The sequence below is a fragment of the Panulirus ornatus genome, chromosome 37 (assembly GCF_036320965.1).
Source record: "Panulirus ornatus isolate Po-2019 chromosome 37, ASM3632096v1, whole genome shotgun sequence".
NCBI lineage: Eukaryota > Metazoa > Arthropoda > Malacostraca > Decapoda > Palinuridae > Panulirus > Panulirus ornatus.
In genome coordinates, this window is record NC_092260.1 from 15,654,125 (window position 1) to 15,674,649 (window position 20,525).

The 20,525-nt window shown below is 44.3% G+C and overlaps 1 protein-coding gene across 1 annotated transcript in view; it reads left to right on the plus strand.

Moving 5' to 3' along the window:
- The first annotated feature begins 19,389 nt into the window (after positions 1-19,389).
- Positions 19,390-20,525, plus strand: part of LOC139760526 (uncharacterized) — a 58,938-nt gene continuing 57,802 nt past the window's right edge. Inside the window, exon 1 of the mRNA XM_071683834.1 lies at positions 19,390-19,548. The gene's annotated coding sequence lies outside the window, so the exon portion shown is untranslated. The remainder of the gene's footprint in view (positions 19,549-20,525) is intronic.

Here is a 20,525-nt window from a genome sequence, read left to right on the forward strand (position 1 = left end):
TATATATATATATATATATATATATATATATATATAGAGAGAGAGAGAGAGAGAGAGAGAGAGAGAGAGAGAGAGAGAGAGAGTATAAAGACTAATGGGGCAATGGTGATTGTTCGAGTTACAGAGGTATATGATTGTTGAATGTCTTTGGTAACTAGTATGAGAGAATGGTGACTGAGGGGGTGAAGGCATGTGCAGAGCGTCACACTAGGGAGGAACAATGTGGTTTCTGGACTGGTAGAGGATGTGTGGATCAAGTCTTGCCGTTGAAGGCTTTGCATGGGCATCTGTGTTACCTGAAGAAAGCATATGATACGGTTGGTAGAGATGCCTTGTACAAGGTCTTACGAATATATAGTGTGGGAGGAAAGCCATTAGAGGCAGTGAGGAACTTTTATAAGAAGGGTTTCAGGTGAAGGGAGGTCTGTGGGAGGGATGTGTGATGTCACCATGGCTGTTTGTTTATGGTTAAGAGTAGTGAGGGAAGTAAATGCAAGGGTCTTGGAGAGAGGGGACAGGTATGCAGTAGGGGGGTATGCAGTTGGGTGGGGGGTGAGTCAGTGGTTCTTTGCTGATGACACAGCACTGGTTCGAGAAATAGACTGCAAAAGTTGGTGCCAGAGTTTGGAAGAGTGCGACAATAAAAGCAAAGTTATTAGGTTTAGCAGTACACAGAGACATAAGTTGTGCTGTGATTGTGAAAGGAGAAAAGGTCGAAGAAGTAAGGCGTTTTGGATACCAGAGAGTGGATATGGGAGGGAATGGAACCATGGAAATGAAGGTGAACCAGAGCGGGTGAGAGGCGAAGGTTCTGGGAGCACTGAGGAATGTGTGGAAAGAGGGTTGCTATCAGGGATAGCGAAAATGGGTATGCTTGGCGGTATAATAGTCCCAACAGTGTTTCATGGATACGAGTCAAGCACTGTAGGTAAGATTGTATGGAGGAGGGTGTATGTATTGGAAACAAAACGCTCGAGAACAATATATGCTGTGAGAAAGGTTGATTAAGTAATGATAGGATAAGAGGGAGGTGTGGTAATAAGAAAAGTGTGGTTAAGAGAGTTGAAGAGGATGTGCTGAAACGGTCTGGATATATGAAGAGAATGAGAGGAGAGGTTGACAAAGAGGATGTGTGGAGGGAACAAGGAGAAGGAGGAGGCCAGATTGGAAATGGGTGGGTGAATTGAAAAGGAAAATCTGGGAGCCCAGGGCCTGAACATGCTGGAGGGTGAAAGGTGTGCACAGGACAGAGTGATCTGGAGTGATGGGTGCTGGGGGCAACGTACTGTCATTGGACTGAACTAGAGCATATGAAGCAGCCGGGGTAAACTACGGACAGATGTGTGGGGCCTGATTGTGACTAGGGAGCTGTGTTATTTATTTATTTATATATATATATATATATATATAATATATATATATATATATATATATATATATATATATATATATATAATATATATATATATATTGGAAAGGATCTCAATTTTGCGCGTGATCAAGTGTATTCTTATGAGTCCACGGGGAAAATGAAACACGATAAGTTCCCAAGTGCACTTTCGTGAAATAATCACATCATCAGGGGAGACACAAGAGAGAAATATAACAGTCAGTCATGATGTGATTATTACACGAAAGTGCACTTGGGAACTTTTCGTGTTTCATTTTACCCGTGGACTCATAGGAAGTGCGTGTTGTCAAGGGTTGTTTATGTATAAGGAGGAGAGATTGTAAGTCTGTTGACTGAAAGCCATCTTCCGGGTCACGTGTGCGTGAGGCAGAAAGAAAAGACTACTGCCTGGGCTGAGGGAGTGGCGGTTGACAGTCACTGAAGTGCTGGCTTACAGCTCAGCCGTCAGCAACCATCCCGAATCCAGGCAGGTAGGACCGCTCGGTGGCTTCCTACCACCGTGTACCGAGAAGAAAAAGAGAGACAGGATAGTCGCATTAAAGATAGCCTGTAAAGTCTGCTCCAAGACCCAGCATCTGTCAGTGTCAACTCTGACATTTTCTCTTCGTCAGTGATTGCAGTCCCGCTGTGGGTGGGTGAAGGCATCTCCATCAGGCGGGTCATGTTGCGGGTGAGGAGCATTTCATGGCCTGCTTCACCCGAGGCTCAGGCTCGGGGGCACAGCACGTCTCTCCTCTGCAGTCACCTCAAAATTCCTTCTCACTTAGACCTCACTGCCATCCTAGGCAGTATAATGGCACATGCATGAGATCCTGTGAGTAACCTGGATACGAGACGTCCTTCTTCTGTCGCCTGTTGGTGGCTTTTGACCATCGTCAGGAGTCACACTGACCTTCTGGTCACCACCATAGGTTTTTACAGCAGAGAGGTTGGAGTCACCTGCCTCCACCCCTTCCCGAAATTTGGGGCAGACCGCGCCGTTCGGAAAAATTCTTTCCTCATAACTCGGGCGAGGTAGGGAAACAGTAATATCATTTGAAATGAGCTGAATGTATCCTAAAGTCAGATTTGCCCGACTCATCGACCTGAATTCCCGAGGAGTCGCCGATCGTGCCGATATCTGACTTGAGGATCGGCAGTCGAGGTGGTTTTTTTAAGTGCCGTTCACAGACTGGGTTTTCACCATACCATTAGATATCTGAAATACTTGTGGTATTTTGCATTTGCTCCGCTCTTCACCTCCTTACCCGCTCCCGGCATACGTAGACATTGTGGCCTCTCTCTTAGTCCATTCAGGGCCGCAATCAGCATAGACCAGCCAGAGGCTCACCCGCCTTTGGATGAAAGAACCTACAGTAACGCGAGTGTTGTAAATTTCAGGAACAACATTATCTCGACATGTGAGAAAGGGGTCAAACGTTTTTTTTACATACTGAGTTTGATAGTTGTATTTAGTAACCTGTGTGTTGGTTCTTGTCCATCTTTTTTTCTCATATTCAGAGGAACATCTCTCTTGCATTTGATACTGTATTTGAATAGTTGAATTAATGTTAGTCCCCTCCCACCGTGCCCCCCCCCCCAAAAAAAAAGAAAAAGGGGGGGGGGGGATTTGGACTGTACGCTTTAGGTCACGACTTGAAAATCCTAAGTCAGGTACTCATGACACTTTATATAGTTATTCCTCAATATATTTGCAGTTCAAAAGTACGAGACCTTTAGCTCTGATTCCACTTTTGTGCCACATAAGTTTAAAACTGGTTTGACTCCCATTGAATATGCTGTGCTGCAGGTAAGACAAGTGTTCCATGGAATAACCTTTTAGATACCATTGCTAATTAGCTTCCTAGACCCGCTTACGACATTGATCATTTTGTAGGTCGTGCCATAGGCCATCTGCACTACAACATCATCTTCACTACTAAAGCCATCAGCACTGCACCATCATCTTCACTAACAAGGCCATTTCCACCAAATCCCATTGGCCTGACGTAGGATTTATAGCGTTTTTCTGGTAAATGAATCTGTCTCTTAAAACACACCATACGGGCTTCCGTAGTGTACTGGTTAACGTCACTGACCATGATGATTCACGACGCACGGGCTTACCTGGGTTTGGATCCTGGACACGTTAGTCAGCCCACAACCAATATCTGCTGTACGTCCCCTCCTCGGGGCTGATCGGTAAACGGATGTCTGGCTGAGGTTGGAGTGTGTGTGTGTGTGTGTGTGTGTGTGTGTGTGTGCTGTGTGTGTACATGTTAGTTATGGTACATATATATACGAGGTGAAGGCACAGGACAACACAGAGTGCAAAACTCACCCCGTAGCTTACAAGTAAAAATCACACATACACACACACACAGTGGAAGGGAACAAGGATGCATGTAAGAGCCTCCTCGAAACTGGTCGTGGTGACCAACGGAGTGCCACAGGATTCTGTTCTGGGACCATTACTCGTCACTGATATGAACTTGTCGCCAGAGTCCCACATTAGGAGAATAGCAAAGGAGACAAACTGTCTACTGGTAGATATTGGAATAGCATATAGAAATATGGATAAGGGAATATTGAGCAAGCTGTTCACATCCGACATAGGCCCTTGAAAAAGTTTGGTCACCGTGCCTAAAGAAGCACTGAGAACTAATAGAGGAGGTTCAGAGGAGGGCAAAGATGGTACCGGAATTAAGGATGCTTAGTTACAGGGAAAGGCTGGAGGCCTTAGATTTGCCCACCATAGGAGAGGAAAGAGTTAAGTTATCACAACTTTAAGTTTTTTGATAATCTTGATGTAAGAACTGCGTAGTTCTTCGAGAGTTGCAGGGGTAGAAGAACCAGAATCCATTACATGAAATTAAGAATCAAAATGTGTTAGAAAGGAAGTTGGACAACTTATATCGTGTAGCAATGTAGAAATCTCTCCCCGTACGGTATAAATTGATAATTATAAAAACACCCTCATCGATATATAGATTGGTTTGATCTGCGAATCGGGTAGGCTTCATGGCTTCATATCCAGGCTTCCAATGGCTGGCCTGAAGTTTTATGGCTGTTAAGCGCCGTCAAAATATTTATTTTGCTCTATCCTCCACATTATCAGGTTAGTAAGCGTGCCTGAATATACACAGTGTCGATTCTGATCAGAGGTTACTGAGTGCATCATCACGTCTTTCGTGTTAAGAGCCACCACCATTTATCAAAATTTCCCTCGTGAATAGTTCGTGTGTGTAGTTCGCTGTTGACCGTGGAGGCAGCCTGGCACCCTGGGAACTAGCCTTTTTTTTCTCTTATCATTTTCTCTTCAGTCGAGACAGTTTACCCTTCCCTCCAGCTTGGTATTCATTACGATCCATCTCCCTTCCCCTCATTCAACCATCGTCAGAACCCTGGTTGGGCGAAGCACCAGATTCACGGCTGAGAATTTTCGTGGGGGGCTGTCGGGTCTGACCAGTAAAAGTGGTGGTGCTTCGGGCCTTGACGTCAGCACTGTGATTGCAACACTGGACCATGAGGAAGACTTGCCGGTCGTTACATCCCGTAAATCATTCCACACTTAGATTTATTTCTTTTTTTTTTCCACACAAGACGAACACGTCTTTCCGTGACACATATATACCGCCTGGTATGTCTGACTGAAGGACAACTGGTTTTACGACCTCAGGAGACGCCCACGTTGTGTATAGTCAAGCACTTAATGGTGAAATGCTCCTGACCTCCATCTGTAGGTGGTAACGCTACGAGTGATGAGAAATCACCCTGGAAGTCATGCCATCGTCAGTGAACAGTGGGGGGATAGTATTGTCGTCGATGACCTCGTCCCAGAGGAACCCACCTTACACTGCTCCTTCGTGAAGTGCATTCTCGAAGCTGTAGTAACCCCATAAAAGGGGTCCCGAGGTTTGCGTAACCTTGGTCATGGAAAGATAAACCTTCTCCCGCGTAGTCTTGCGTTATGTACCGCAACGCGATATGTCAGTATTAAGCTGAAGGTTTGTGATGTGATAATTATATTTTTCTGCCAAGAGCAACACTAGCTTATAAAATCGTGTAACTTTCAGCAGTGTGCATAGAACTGGCGGGAGTCCTTACTTGTTCAGGATTCCATTCTTGCCACTTAACCAAAGGCAATAAACAGGACTTTTATTTTTTTTTGCCATAGTTAAGTAAAAGAAATCCAAGCCATGTTGATCCCCGAAGGTTACCCCAGCTGGGATAAGCACATGCCATCATCTCAGTATTGGAAAGCGTTAGGTGTAGAGGTCATCTTTTTTCCCCCCTTAAGATCGTAGCACATGTACCTGAGGTGTGTGTTGTCACAGAGTCCTGCTCTGTGATTAACATACTGCCCTAGTGACACATGCGTTATTTTGTACCGTGAAGAAACGAAAATATTTGTGTTGAAACTTCTCTTATCATACATGCACGTTTTCTGTTTGTAGATATAATTATACATCTGTGCCATCTGTCCCATAAAATGAAATTACATGCTTAAAGTCCAAATGGTTCCTGACGCAATAAGGTCAATGAAAATAATCCTTTTGTGTGCCAAAGACCAGGGGTAATTATCTGCCTGGGTGGAGGAGGCATAAGTGGGTCAGAACACTCTGAGGTCACCAGCCAGGCCACACACACATGCCCAGGCAGGAAGGAATAACAGGCTAAGACAATTCTGGGTTAATCCGTCCGTCTGAAACTCCGGTCATGGGGTGAAGGCTTCAGTGCCTCCGTTACGGTCCTCTTTCCTGATCAGCCCGTTGGCGTACGACATGCCTAGCGTACGTTATAGTTATATAATTAGCGGATTTTTTAGTGATTTTGCTACGCAGTAACGCTTTGAGAATGGACGAAAGATTAGATCATTTTGTAAAAAAAAAAAAAAAAAAAATGGAACAGCGGTTTCATCTGTGTCAGCATTCACGCTGAGGTTGCGCAGCAGACTCCAATTGCAGTTTTTGAAAAAGACAGTGTAATGAACGTTGAGAGTAGATGTAGATAAATGAATTAAAAGAACGAAGGATGATGGTAAGTCATTTTCTTGAACTCGTGAAGGCGGTCGTCACTTTGCAAGAGCATGAAGAAACTGGAGACGTGGAAATGTGTTCAAGGTTCACTTGTCATGTATGCCGCCGCCGCCAGCATGTGGGTAAATCTGGCCAGGCGATACAGCAAGAGTCATGGTCGTCATTAAGGCCCCGTGGCGCCCTCGTTTGATGTAAAAATATCGGTGACTGTCGCGCTTGCCGCCGCCGCCACCGCCGCTTGTCCTGGTGGTCCGCTGCGCTCTGCTGACATCCCTGCATTTACGCTCGGCCTCGCCCTCTTGTGCGCGCGAAGTCTGTAGTTGCTGCATGACGCAGGGCGTAGGAAGTGGTGCGTAGTTTCTTAGTATCGGGGATGAACCAGGAGGGAAATGTGTGCTTGTGTGTGTTGTGTGAGGGATATTAGGGCTACCTTGTCTCTTACATGCTCCTACGTTGTCCGTCGGGAGACATTTGAGACGGGAGGAATTACATGGTGTTGAATACTGGAATATATCCCAGGTAGAGCCATATACGATGTGGTGTGGGAGTATATACCAAGGGAGCTGCTCTGTAATTCTCCAGAACTGCTGTGTTGTGTAGGGAGGGTCACAGCGGTTGTCCCCAGCGTCTAACCTCGAACATGATGGTTGTTTTTCTCGGAACAATTCATATAGAGAGAAACATTTACCTTACCATATTACCAGTGGCACGAGGGCTACAGTATGTTCTGAAATGCCATATTATTTATTATATAAAGGAATGTATGTTGTCTTTGCCAGTAAGCGGCATGGAAATGGCTTGTAAACGATATTGGGCGTGCTAACCTAGCCTCACTCATTCACAACAGTCCGAAAGATGAGATTGGGTTTAGCAATTTTTCCTTGTGTCGTGTCGCTGTTGTGACCGGCCACTACACATAAGACACATTATGTAAGCCGTCACCCCTGCGTGTCTGTCAACACAAACGATACGTGATAGAAGCTACACACTTACATTCTAGTTAACCACAGTGGAAGTAACTTACTAATGAGGTTTCAGGGCATGCAGTATCTTGAACTTCTGTATTGAAGAAAATTATTGTGTTTTGATTAGTGCTATAGATCGTGAGTGCTGAATGACGGGAAGTTCAAATTCATAATAAATATTAACCATAAAAGTATCGCGACATACGACAGTGTGTTAATCAAAGGGCTTTTTTCCCCCCACCTTATAGTTACCTAGTGTCCCAAATGCCTCTTAGTCATGATATACATCTTTCCACGTGAACCATACTTCGACTTCTACATCAATTACTCCCAACCCAACCATCGTGAAAATGATCAGGTTGTAACTACTACAATCTCGCATCATAGAACTCGCTGTCAATGACTCCATCCTTTCCTTGCTACTGAGTGTAGTACAACCTTGAAGCTGCAGGAGCCCCCGGATGGGCTTTTATAACAATTATGATATTGTGTAGCATTTCATCGATGGCCTTTTTTTCATGGTGTTGTAACTTTTGATATTTAGTATGCTGCCAGCAGTCACCATTTGATCACTCAACTCATTTCACCCATCCGCTACATGTGATATAAAAGTACGTTACTTCTTTTACATCTTTTCAAACGAGTTTGCTGAATTCTGTGCTATACCCCGTGGTTGTTCTGTGTTCGCATTTCCTGAAGAAGTGTACACTGTTGACGTCATCAAATTGGTTTAAAACAGAATTTGTGACCAAGTTACTCCTTACTCTTCTCAGACCATACTGGACTAATCTATGGCCTCTAGCCCGTTATTTTGAATTAGCTCTTCTGTTTTAGTTCTGTATTTTATTGCCTCCTTTTATTTTAGACCTTGGCTACTAATTGCATTTGCTTCTTAAAGTGGTAACCAAACATGAGGAAGCATACTCTTATTTCTGCCTGGTATACGATGTGAACAGTTTGCTGAATGTTTCTTTATCATGTAGTTAAATGTGACGCCATATTACCTGCCAGCAGTTTATCTCCTGTACGGCTCTTCTTGCAACAGGTTAAGCACAATGTCGTCTCCTAACTCCCTCCCACACATAGATCCTCCAGCTTTTTCCTGCTGGATGGTAGTTGTATCGAGGCCTTTTCTCACCGTGTCTCTTCATTACTTTACATTTAATCTGGTTGAATTTCATAGACAATATGTCGGACCAATTTTGTTTAAGCCACCATGTAAGCACTTCCCTCATGACGTACATGACATCCTCCAATATATTCAGGTATGAGTCCAGGACTTCTGGCAGATCATATAAATAAAGGAGAGCAATGGACCCAGGATTAAGGCCTGCCGTACGCTGTTGGTGACATTAACCCAACTCGAGAAGACTCCTCTGGCATGCTTTCCTTGTTCCCATCCACCACGGTCATTTTCCGTCCATCGGAGGAGTCTCCCCTTTGTTCCTGCTTGAAGATTCATCTCTTACCAACCTCCTGAGTGGTATATTGTCAAATGTTTTCCAGGTCAGTTACAGACAATGCACCCGTCTTTCTCTTTTGTCTGAAACGTTCACTGTCTCTTAGATGCGTGAGATTCACTGCAAATGAATTCCTTTCCCTAAATCCGTGTTGGCTCTCACTTCGGTGGTTTCTGTTGGGCAAATGGTTATCCATCTTCTTTCTGATTATCTCTTCCATTAGTCGGCACTCTTCCTTCCTCGAATGACATCTTGAACAAAATGTCGAGAGGCCTGTCAAGTGTCTTTACGCACTTCTTCAGCATATATGGAAGAAACTTCATTAGGACCATAAGCGCTATACGGGTTAAGGACCATTAGCAGTTTGTTTATGTCTTTTCTAGTTCTTCCACTGCTTTTCAAGATCTGCCCAGACCATCTCACTGGCGTTAGGGCTGTAGTGTCTTCCATGGTGAAAACACTTAAACTTGTTATTCATTTCTTCGTATATTTTGAAATCACCTTCCACAACTCATCCCTATGAATCTTTTAGCTTGATTAGCTGTTCTTTATCTGATAATTCATTCTTAAATAGTGGACGAGTTTTGGATCTTCTCCAGCCTTGTCCACAATATTATTTTCAAAGTTACTCTGATCCTCCTTTCTTATCCAGCTATGTTCATTTCTTGTTGTATTAAACTCTCGTAATACTGACTGGCTGTATTGCCGCGTCATGTTTCCTTCACTGTGTATAGACCTGAGATATTTCACTTTTGAACATTGTTTATTGAATCATTCTCTCTCTCTCTCTCTCTCTCTCTCTCTCTCTCTCTCTCTCTCTCTCTCTCTCTCTCTCTCTCTCTCTCTCTCTCTGTATTTACATCTGAAGGTACCCAGTTTCCTACTCCATAACAGTGGCCTACAACATGGGAGTTGAATTCCACTTACCAATTTATATTTCCTGAGAAATAAGCGTTCGAAATATAGCAAAGAAAAGTTTCATTTTATCTATTTATTTTTCGGATGTGTCTGCAATAACAGTACAAATGTTATACTGCTGCCGTATCTCTCTTGTGAGGCCACACTTTGATTATAAGGTCAGTTCTGGGCACGCTGTCATAGGATGGGTATCAGTAATTTAGAAAGCGTACGGAGTAAGGGGCCATCGAATTTACTCCTGGCATCGGAAATCTATCCAGTGGGGAGAGACTGAAGGTAATGGTTATGCCCCTTCCCCAGAAAGGCGAAGAGTAAAGGGATGTCATGATAGTAGTACATAGGGGAAGGAGAGGGCTAGATGTGAAGAACAATAAGATCTCAGAATATTCAGTCAAGAAAGAAGTCGGAACATGGGTTTCAAATGTAATAGATTTAGGTTTGATATGGTTATAGGAAAGCATTGACGTGGGAAGAGTTTTTGATGAGTAAAAATAAGTTACCAAACAGGAGTGTAAGTGCAAAAACTAAAAAAGTTCCAAGTTCGGATTGGATAGCCACAACTACATGGCATGAGCCAGCAGGCCAAGTGAAGCTTTTTTAATGATCTTATGTTCTGCTGTGGTTAGGAGTACACTACCAGCAGCGGTGTTAGCAGAAATAAGACTGATGGTTGTGGAAATAGCTGCGGCCTCGAGAGTACAAGTTGAAGGAGTAAGTGTTGTCCCATCAGCATTACTAGTGGAAATCGCAGTATTGTTACCACGAGTAATAGTGGCAGTAGTAGTAGAAATTGTCCAAATACCAGTAGCATCAGTCGTGGTGTTAACCACAGCGGTAGGTGCAGCAGTACCAGAAGCAGCCGCGACATCGCTAGTAGCCGAGGTAATAGCATAGAAGTACTCTAGTGATATTACGAGTAAGGTAACAGCACTTACAGCCATTAATAATATCGTGATATCATACTCACCATGAGCAGTGTGAGTGTGATGAACGTGTTGTTCTAACCCGGCTGATCAAACAACAAGTTTGTTGACACGTCCATGTGGCCTGTGTTTTGCCAGCTCCAGACGGTGCCACCATGTAACGCGATCACATTCGCCAGCTTTGTACACGTCTCCTCTAGTCCACTTCCCAAGTGACTAAGAAATCCGTGTGATGGTAGCTTTAAAGGGCGTCTGTTTGTAAGAAGGAGACTGTCTGGGTGCCCTTTTTTTTTTTTTTTTGTACGAGTACAAAATCTAGCCAGACTGCACTGCCGATGAGTGAGTAATATGGATGTAAGTAAAAGAATTCTCACAACGTGATGGCTGTATTTGCTGATGGGCGTGCATTTGTAAAGCAGACTATTCTAGCGTTACCGAAAGTCAGGCGTCACTCACGTGAAATTGTCATAACGCCTGAGGTACAATGGATCTCAAAGTTACCCGCAGAACGAACAATCATGGTCCTTCCTGATCGTTCAGCCAACGTGTTCCACCTCTAACAGCGTGTGTGTGTGTGTGTGTGTGTGTGGGAGCCTCGCTCCATGAGATATTTGCATTTGTCCTTCGTTGCTCGTTATCTGTAGAATATAACACAGAGTCAAGTGGATGGTAATGAACCACACACAACTGGAGGGTGATCAAGTGCGATAATTGTGGTCTTGCTCGTTCATTAAGGACGACCAGCACAAAGAGTATTGCCAGATGTGTCCACTTCCCAAGACTTCGGCTCGACGCTCGAACATCCGGGAAGGAAAGTTGACAGCATATGGAAGTTTAGGAAAACGAATACCCATGACACACGGTTATCTATATTAGGCGAGGATAAAAGTACAGAGAGGAGGGCTCGTCGGTGGCTGGGTGGTTCGTTCAAGATAGCGGGGGTCTGCAGCACAACGATTGTCTGTTTCGGTGCGGACGGACGGCCAGGTTGGCAACGGAGCAAAACCGAGTTCGTGAAATTTTTTTTTTTAGCATCGTCTGCACTGAAGAGAGATGGATTGATAGACAGACAGTTAGGTAAACAGATAGACACTTGTGAGAGACGTGAGGTATACAACTGGTTGATTCATGGCTGGTATTGTATCGTGTAATCAACTTCAATTTTAGCCCATTTGAATCACTTGAATACAACAACAGTACGAGCCTTGTGTGATCTTTGACCTGACCTTAAAGGATCAGGTCAAAGGTCACATTATCATACACATGCGTCTTATCTTTGCGCTCAAGGAGTCAGTGATAATCGGAGAGCTAAGGAAAAAATGTACCATGTCGTAGATGAAAGTATGGTTACTATGGTAATTGATGAAGTATTGGGAATTTAGAAAACGTCGGGAGAAGTGCGACTTTCCAGTGGATACCTACACATGTTGGGTTGGTTGGCTGATACTGAGGCAGAAAATAATGGATATAGGAGACATAAAATAGATTTTCTTGTACCTAAATATATGGCAATTGAATGACACTGTCAAAGTGAAATTTTGAGAGGAGGAGCTGTTGGAAAAAGGATGTTAAAGGAGACACCAGGAGTATGAATTGGTATGATGAAATCCATAGCGGTGCATGATATCATGCACATGGAAAGAATAGGCATAAAGATGCTGCTATGGCTTGACTAAAACGTGGTTTCAAAAGTGGAGGGGAATATGAAATATGTGAGGGGGAAAGGAGTGGAACGCTTAAACATTATCTTTAGGAATGTAACATACCATCTAGGCTTTATATGTAATGGCATGAGGAATAATTCTGTTTTATGAATAATAATGATTAACTTGGTTATAAAACTCCGAAAATAAGGTAAGTAAATGAACATGGCGTTTCCCGAGAGTATATTGTACCTCACGTCTTGCTTTTCCCTTATGCCGCAATACCGTCTCGTGTTATTCCTCTCATTGCCTGATAATAGCATTTCCATGCATGACTTTGACTATACCAGTGACCTTAACTTATGTACGGAGTTTATAAGCGACCCCAGCTTCATGTAAAGCGTTTTTCAGAGCAAACAAACAGGTGTGTCATTTCTAACATTACTCTGATACCTACATTCCTTTCCTTTCACTAGCCGAAAAAAAGAAAGAAATCAGCAGTAGAGGAGATTAACCTTGTGCGACAGATCTGAGCAACAAGAAATCTACATCTGGCATCAGGTGATGACGGAGGAGTGTTGGCAGGGCATTCTGTGTAGATGACGCCGTTAGCGGCTCCACCGCGTCTCTCCGACGAGACAGGTTCGAAAATCTCCCAGGTTGTTCCCTCGTAGGTTTCTGTTTTCTTTAAAGAACACTTATGTTTGAACAATATACAGTTAGGAAACATCCATCCCTCATATGTATTCCAAAAGTAACAAATGAAGAACTACATTGATGTGAATGAACTCATTTCTTTCAAAAAGTGTGCAAGATGTTGATTGCACTTGAAATCATTATGTTTTATGTATTTTGTTTTTTTTATGTACTCATGGTTTGTCACGACCCTCAGTAGGTTAGTTAGTTGGGTTTTAGGCCTTTGAACTGCTGTGGTCATTAAGGCTGTTAGCGTCATGCTACGTCCACCAACCGAAAAATCTTTTAACTCCTTTTCAAATTTAAAGAATATTTCTCTCGTGAAATATTTGACCTCCCGTGATTTCATGTTGATTTTTTATTTTCGTCAATTAGTTGTGGGCCGACCATGAAAATTATCTTACTATTTGGAAAGCAAAATGATGGAAGCATCGACTTGATTTTTTTTTTTTTTTTTAAGGCGGCGTTGAAATGAACAGCTTCGGAAGAACTAACAATGCATATAACAGAGTACTTGGTACACTTCGTAAATATTTTTAGAACCTTATTAAGAAATGATTAGATGTGAATAGAAATATCCTGGATAGATAGAGGGACGATACTAGAAGACTAGACTTTAGCCTATTTTCTTTGAAATCTGTCTATATATTCCTCTCGCACATGTAACTGTCAGTTTCTTAGGCTAACGTAGCAATAGTGTTAATAGATCAGATAAAGTTGTACCCGTTAAGGCTTTGAAATCAGTTAGGATACTGGGAACTGTGGTCTATGTGCTGTCAGTGGACTGAACCGGGACACACTCACGCACCAGCCTAAGCAAGGTACCCATTTATCGACCAGCCCTAAGTGGAGGATGAGCAGCTAGGATTTGCTGTGGACAGACGGCGCTCCTAGGATTCGAACCAATGTGGGCTTGACCCTGGGCGGCCTCGTGCTGGATTCAGGTCAGTAACGCTAACTGCTACACAACGGAGGCCCGTAAACCGGGTACATTGCGCATGTGAGGCGCACGTGTGTGTGTGTGTGTGTGTGTGTGTGTGTGTGTGTACACCATGACCCCTGATCTTATGTCTTCGCGATATTGATGAACTCAAACTAGGAGCTCTTGCTGCGCTACTTCCAGTAGCAGGGGAAAATACGCTCCCTGAGTCTGTTAACCCACTTGTGTGTGTGTGTGTGTGTGTGTGTGCACATTCGATGTTTTGCTATACTTGCCAATAATACGTTGAGTACTGCCTTGTTATTTGGGTGCTGCGCTCAAGAGTTATAAAGTAATATGACATTAACATGTACTTATATTATATATTGGTATAGTAATATATTGGTTCGTAAGATATTCCTAGGGTTAAGACATACTTCTGACTTGCAATGAAAATAGCAACTGACTACCATCATAGTCTAGCTTGGTGAGCCAGCGGTCTGTGTTTCCCATCAAGCCAGTGTCCTGCTGGTGAAAATATTTTGGAAGAGGATAACAGGTTGAGGTAAGAAAACATAGTACTCATATACTCAGGGTCTCTGAGAGGAATTTTAGCAGGGGGTACAAAGTTTCTTTCGGGTCCCCTTCCCTTCTCCATTAGTCATCCTGTGTTTATCCACTACGGTTTTGTCAAGTGCTTGAAGAATATTTTAACTATGTAGGCTCACACAAAATGTGAATGTTACTCTTCAAATATATGCATGAATGTTACTCTTCAAATATATGCAAACATTTTCCGTGATCCCAGGAAATTCCCGGGGCCTCTTTTGGAACCCCGGACTTTTTTTCCCTTCTTTTTTTCCTAGTCGAAAAAGTCGTAACAGGACCGTTTGCAGAAAGGATATCTGACTTTTATGTTCTAGTACGAAGATGACACCTTGCTAATAATATCTTTAGATTAGATATTCACTCGTTGGACATTAATGGTTTTGAGATAAGTTTCAGTGGTAAATGAAAATGGATTTTTTTTTCTGTTTTCTTTTCCCTATTAGACTTCAATCGTATGTGGTCGTTCCAAGAACAATAAAACGCAGAGATAAAGACGACTAAACTTTACCTGCTGTTGCTGAGTGTTCGCTGCGGATATAAGTTGCAGGAAAGGTTTTCAGTTTGAATACTTATTGATGTGAAAGAATAAAGAAGTAATGAAATGTAATTATATCACACCACGTGAACCACCAACGCATTGATACTAAGAGGTGTGCATCGCCAGGTGCGAGACTAGGATATTTAGCTGGGATGCTCTGCTTTTGGTCATATCTCTCGATATTGATCCTCGTGCCCCTGATCTGGCATTGGAAAATGATCGGCTGATAAGTAACAAGTAAACTCGTAGTAGACCAAGTGGTGATATGGTACCTCCAACGCGCCCTCGGCACACACCTCCTCTGCCACAGCAGCTTGGAAGCTAGTCCACCCACCATCGTCTCCCCGTGGAAGCTAACCTACCATCGTCAACTTCCTGGCGCCGAGTCGTGACCCAGGACCCGACAGCTGCAAACCCACACTCACTGACAGCTTCGTCAGTTATTTAGACTTAGAAAAGCAGTTCTGAAGAAATTTTCCCTCTCTGATTTTGTCAGGAATAGGCGTAATATGAGTTCTTTCGTAGTAAAAGGTGATGTATAAAGCTCAGTCAGTGTCGACTCTTCATAGAATTACAAATCTGGATATTATTGTCTTGATTTATTTTCTTTTTTCCAAATGTTCACTCTCCGTACAGCGGTTCTCGTATGCGTTGACGAACAAAAGCTGCGTAAATCGATTTTCAAGATATTATCGAAAAAGTTAGGCATAAGAGATGATTCGTGGCCGACCTGTAAAAAAAAAACCAGCTTCAAAGGAAGCCGCGTGGAGGAAAGGTTTCAGGAACCAAGTTGCGAAATTCGGCCAAGGAAAACCCTTCACATGAGCACCGAGAGAGGCATCAGCTGACTGTCGGAAACGCTTGGATAGAAGTGTGTGTGTGGAGGGAGACTGGTTGTGGTGGTGGAAATAGGAGTAAGGGTCGTGATGATGGGAGTCGTTGGGAGGTAATGTGGTAGTAATGGTTGTGTTTTAGTGCTGCAAACCACAGTTGTAGTTGTGGTGGTGGTGGTTGAGGTATTGTTTGTGATGGCCATGGGTAGTACTGTGGTCGTGACTGTGGTGACCTTGATGAGGCGGCGGGCCGCTGGGGGAGAGTCTCCAGCCAGAAGAGAGGGAGAATACAAAGGGAGGTCCTTCTCGGGGTTTCTACAAAGAGGCACCATTTCTTGCTCCCTTGAGCACGATGATGCGACCCTTGAGCAGGACGATACGACCACCCTTGAGCACGACGATGCGACCTTTGAGCGCGATGGCCATACCGTCGTGCTAAGGTAACTGCAGGGGGAACAAGATGACCCCCTTTCAGTTCCTCAGGAGTTATCGTGACGGTAACGTGAGCAGTGCTCCGAGAAAGAAGGGAGGGTAAATAACGGACATGAGTGGAGGTTCGGCAGAAGTTGTCATGAAGAGAAAATCATGTGAGTAATAGATGAGCAACTTAAAGAAGTAAATACCGAAACTCAGAGTCCTGTATCATTCGTGTATTGACTATGGGTTGAAAATGTGGCCCCCACGAGTGTAAACCGTCATCCACACACACACACACACACACACACACACACACACACACACACACACACACACACACACACACACACACAACACACACACACACACACACGGTGTGAGAGTGGACATGCCAAGATCTCAGGAGGTGGTACAGAAGGCAAGGATGTGTTCAATTCATGGCATTGTCCCATGATTTGCCTCCTACCTATCATATCAGTGGCTGGCTGTCACCCCTTGTATTACTCTCTCTCTCTGTACCGTGCATTATCTCTTGCCTCTGTATCATACATACGTGTGTTGCTTGGACTCCCAAAATACCATTGGGGTGAATACGAAGATAAGGGTTGGGTGTGAATCCCGTCTTGTATGTGGTGTTGAGCCAGGCTGCGAAATGATCTCAGGCAGGAGCAACACAGGAAACCTTCCAGGGGGCCCACTTGTACCGCAGCAGTGAGGGTGGGGGCCCAGCCATGACCCCATCCTCACACGTTAAGGTGCTCTGGTATTTTTAGAGTATGTTGCAGCCAGAGAGGTGATGGCCGTGCTGGGGCATCAGTCTGGGGACAGAGATGTTGCTTCCTCGAACCTAACTCGTGCGTTGGGATTTAACTCGGGTCATGGAAGTAATGCTTCAGAATCCTACCACTTTGCTTTCCTCTAAGCTCAGGCACAGTGCTTCCAAGAAGGACTGTGATCTGAAAAAAAAAAGGGGGTATTTTGGGTATTTTGTCTGGGTGTGACCACAGTGGAATCCAGACAGTGCTACTCCTCAACCCCTTGCCTGTCCTCCAGCAGTCTGGCCTGAACACGTAAGATTATCCAGTGCATCTAGTAAAACTTGACTTATTCCAAAACGTATGGTTCATGCACCATATAATTTTCTGGACGTCTTGTATTTCAGTTCCCCACTGTTTTATCATTTGTTACAAACACTCGCTTACTTTATGTATACATATATAAGTGTATGTGGAACCATCCCTTTGTTATTTATTTATCTGTTTGTAAACTTTGGGGATTCCTCCCGTGGTGTAGCGGTTAGCGTTTTTGACCGTGACGCATTCACGGGCCGCCCAGGGTCGAGCGCATAGGTTCGAATGCTGGTTACGGAGTCGGTCCACGGTGAACCCAGCTGTTCATCCACCCTTAGCTGCCCATGTCGTCTCAGCTAACATAAAAAAGCTTACGGGGCGCCATTTCTTAAACTTTTCTCCTACATCCATATTCTTGATTTTGTTTTAAGCTGTATTCACGTTTATCCATTTAGCTTGTTCCATTCATCCACTACTCCATTACTGTAGAATCACTTCTTTACAGCTACTATAAATTGTCTCCTCTGGTTGATCGATTCCTGCCACTTTTGAAGACCGTTTCATGCTGACGCTGTCAGTACTATTCAGAAATTGCCATGTTGTCATCATGTCTCGCCTCTTCCTTCTCTCCTCCAGCGTTGGCCAATCCATAACACTCCCTGTAGCTCAGCGGTCTTTGTTCGCCACTGTTGGTTGGTCGAAGCTTCCATCTCGTCTGTCTCCTTGAGTTGGGTGACCGACCAGACTGGCCTAATTTGAGTCCAATTATATGCCAGGATTATTATTCTTTTTTTTTTTCCGGAATGTGCCATTCATGTACTTGGTGTTACTTTTAACGTGGAGCTGTTCATGGATGATCTTATCATTGGTTTTCGTGATTTTCATTTTAGGTGCCAAATTGAATATTTTTGTGCACTCTCCCCGTCCTGAGGGCGATGGTGTAAACAAAGGTGCAGAGTACATCAGAGGTCCAGGGACTGGTCCACACGGTGATTAGATTATAGAGCAAATTACATCCTGAAGTAAGTCCTTACTATAGACGAAGTCGAGAGATTTCTCTAGCATCGATGGCAAGACATCATTATGAATGAGATGCTAAATTATGTCTCATACGGCAGGAATTATCTCTGAATTCACTGAATATACAAGTCAGGAACATAGCGTTGCAGGACGTGAGAGTAATTCTCCTGGCAAAGTTTACGTTTTGTCAGTTCAGTATTCAACAGGAGCAGACTCCCATGAGTGTCTATAGCCTAGGCGTAGGGAACCACACCATCAGTGTGCTTACTTGTGGAACCATGTTATAATGCAAGGTTCTTCATGCTTCATATTACGAAGGTAGATGGGTTGGCTGGTGTCCATTTCCATTCGGCTCAAATTCTTATACGCACACACACACTCGCACACACAAAAGAAAATCAAGTTCTCTCATGATGATTGTTTTTAAGCTATAAGCAGCAGTTGAACCCAGATTTTAGTCATCTTCATCTTTAGATGCATAGAAATTAGCAACTTTATCAGTCCCGTCATTCATTCTGAGCCAGACGTGGGGAAGAAATCCAAACAAAGTGTTCACTAGCTCCATCAAAAGTAATTGTTGTATATATGTGTCGTGCTTCTGACACAAGCGCATTACAGTCATGTTCAAGTGAGTTTAGAGCTGAATAGCTGAAGTTGATCTTCGTACTCGCACAAACGCACCCCAATCCAAGCACAAAAGTCCTCCAGACTCTCTCCACCAAAGGGGGTATTCTTGCATTTCTCCTAATTCTTTTTTAGTGATTTGCTGGGTATTATTTTAACCTCCTTGTCCTACTTACGTTATGTGTGTCTGTGAGTGTGTTAGAGTGTGTATGTGTTTGTGTGTGTGTGTGTGGTTTAATGGGTGATCATGCCATGACACCATCTGTTGCCCGCGGATCTCACAGCGATCCTCGTCCTCTCCCCACAGGGGGTTGGGGTTGGGGGGGGGCAGGTCGGAGGAGGAGGTGCTGGTGGTGGCAGTGAGACCCTGGCCTGGCCCACCGCTAGTGCCAGTCTGGCCCCGGCACCACCACCATCAACACACCGTGGCACCGCTGCTGGTGATCACTGCCCCTCACACCCTCCAGACTGACGCTGCTCACAAGTGCGTACCTTTTCTCCTTGTGTTGGGGGGGGAGGCGGGCTGACCAGGCTGTGAGCCGTGGACACGACCCGTGCCCTGGCTCTCTCGCCACTCACGGTCAGGTACAACAAAGAACATTAGAAACCTGACAGTTCTCAACTCGAGAAGTTGTATTGGTAGAAATTGGATTTTTTCTTATGTATTTATTCATGTTTTTTTTTTTCCCTCGTTTGTGAAGGAAAATCTTTATTCATTCTCAGAGACTTATCAGTGGCCATGTTGATATCCTGCTTGTGACAGACAAAGGGAGTGATTGAGTGCTAAATTTAGATAAGAGCTCACCGTCTAAATATTTCGCCTTTGTCTGGAGTGAGTGAGTGAGTGAGTACGGTGCGGTGCGAAGTAGCCGCTGACAAGACGGCTGTAGGTGCTGTAAGGCGATAAGGCCGATTGTGTTGCGGGTAAAGAATATGTAAATAAACTCTCAGCTCTTCGGCTTCTTGAGGGTCTAATGCGTTCGGATTCCGCAGATGGCGTCCTCTTCAGTACCACCACAGTGTCCGAGGTCCCTTGCCTTCCTTCGCTGACTCCGTCAGCGTTGCGTCTCTGCGTCGCGTCGCGTTACGTCGGCGGGTCACGCCACCGCCGCCATCAACAATGGCGTACACGACGCGATAAGATCTAGAGACAAAGAATGACGTCATGTTTTATCAGAGAGCCATCATCGTTGTAACGTTACGAAAATTGTCTTTGGTGAAGATGACGATGTCTCCTTCCGTGACGCCACTATAGGTTTGTGTGGCCTGTCTCACACTGTGGTGGTCCGGAGGGGTTTCCTGGAGGTTGTTGTAGTGTCACACGGGTATTACGGTGACGAAGACGCCACCAGCCCTCCCTCTCCCCGTCTCCCTCCAGCGAGTTGTGTTACATCAAGTGGAATGTTATGGGTTGTGTGGAGTTGGAGGCCCGAGGGACGGGTCTCAGGCAGGCCCTCACCC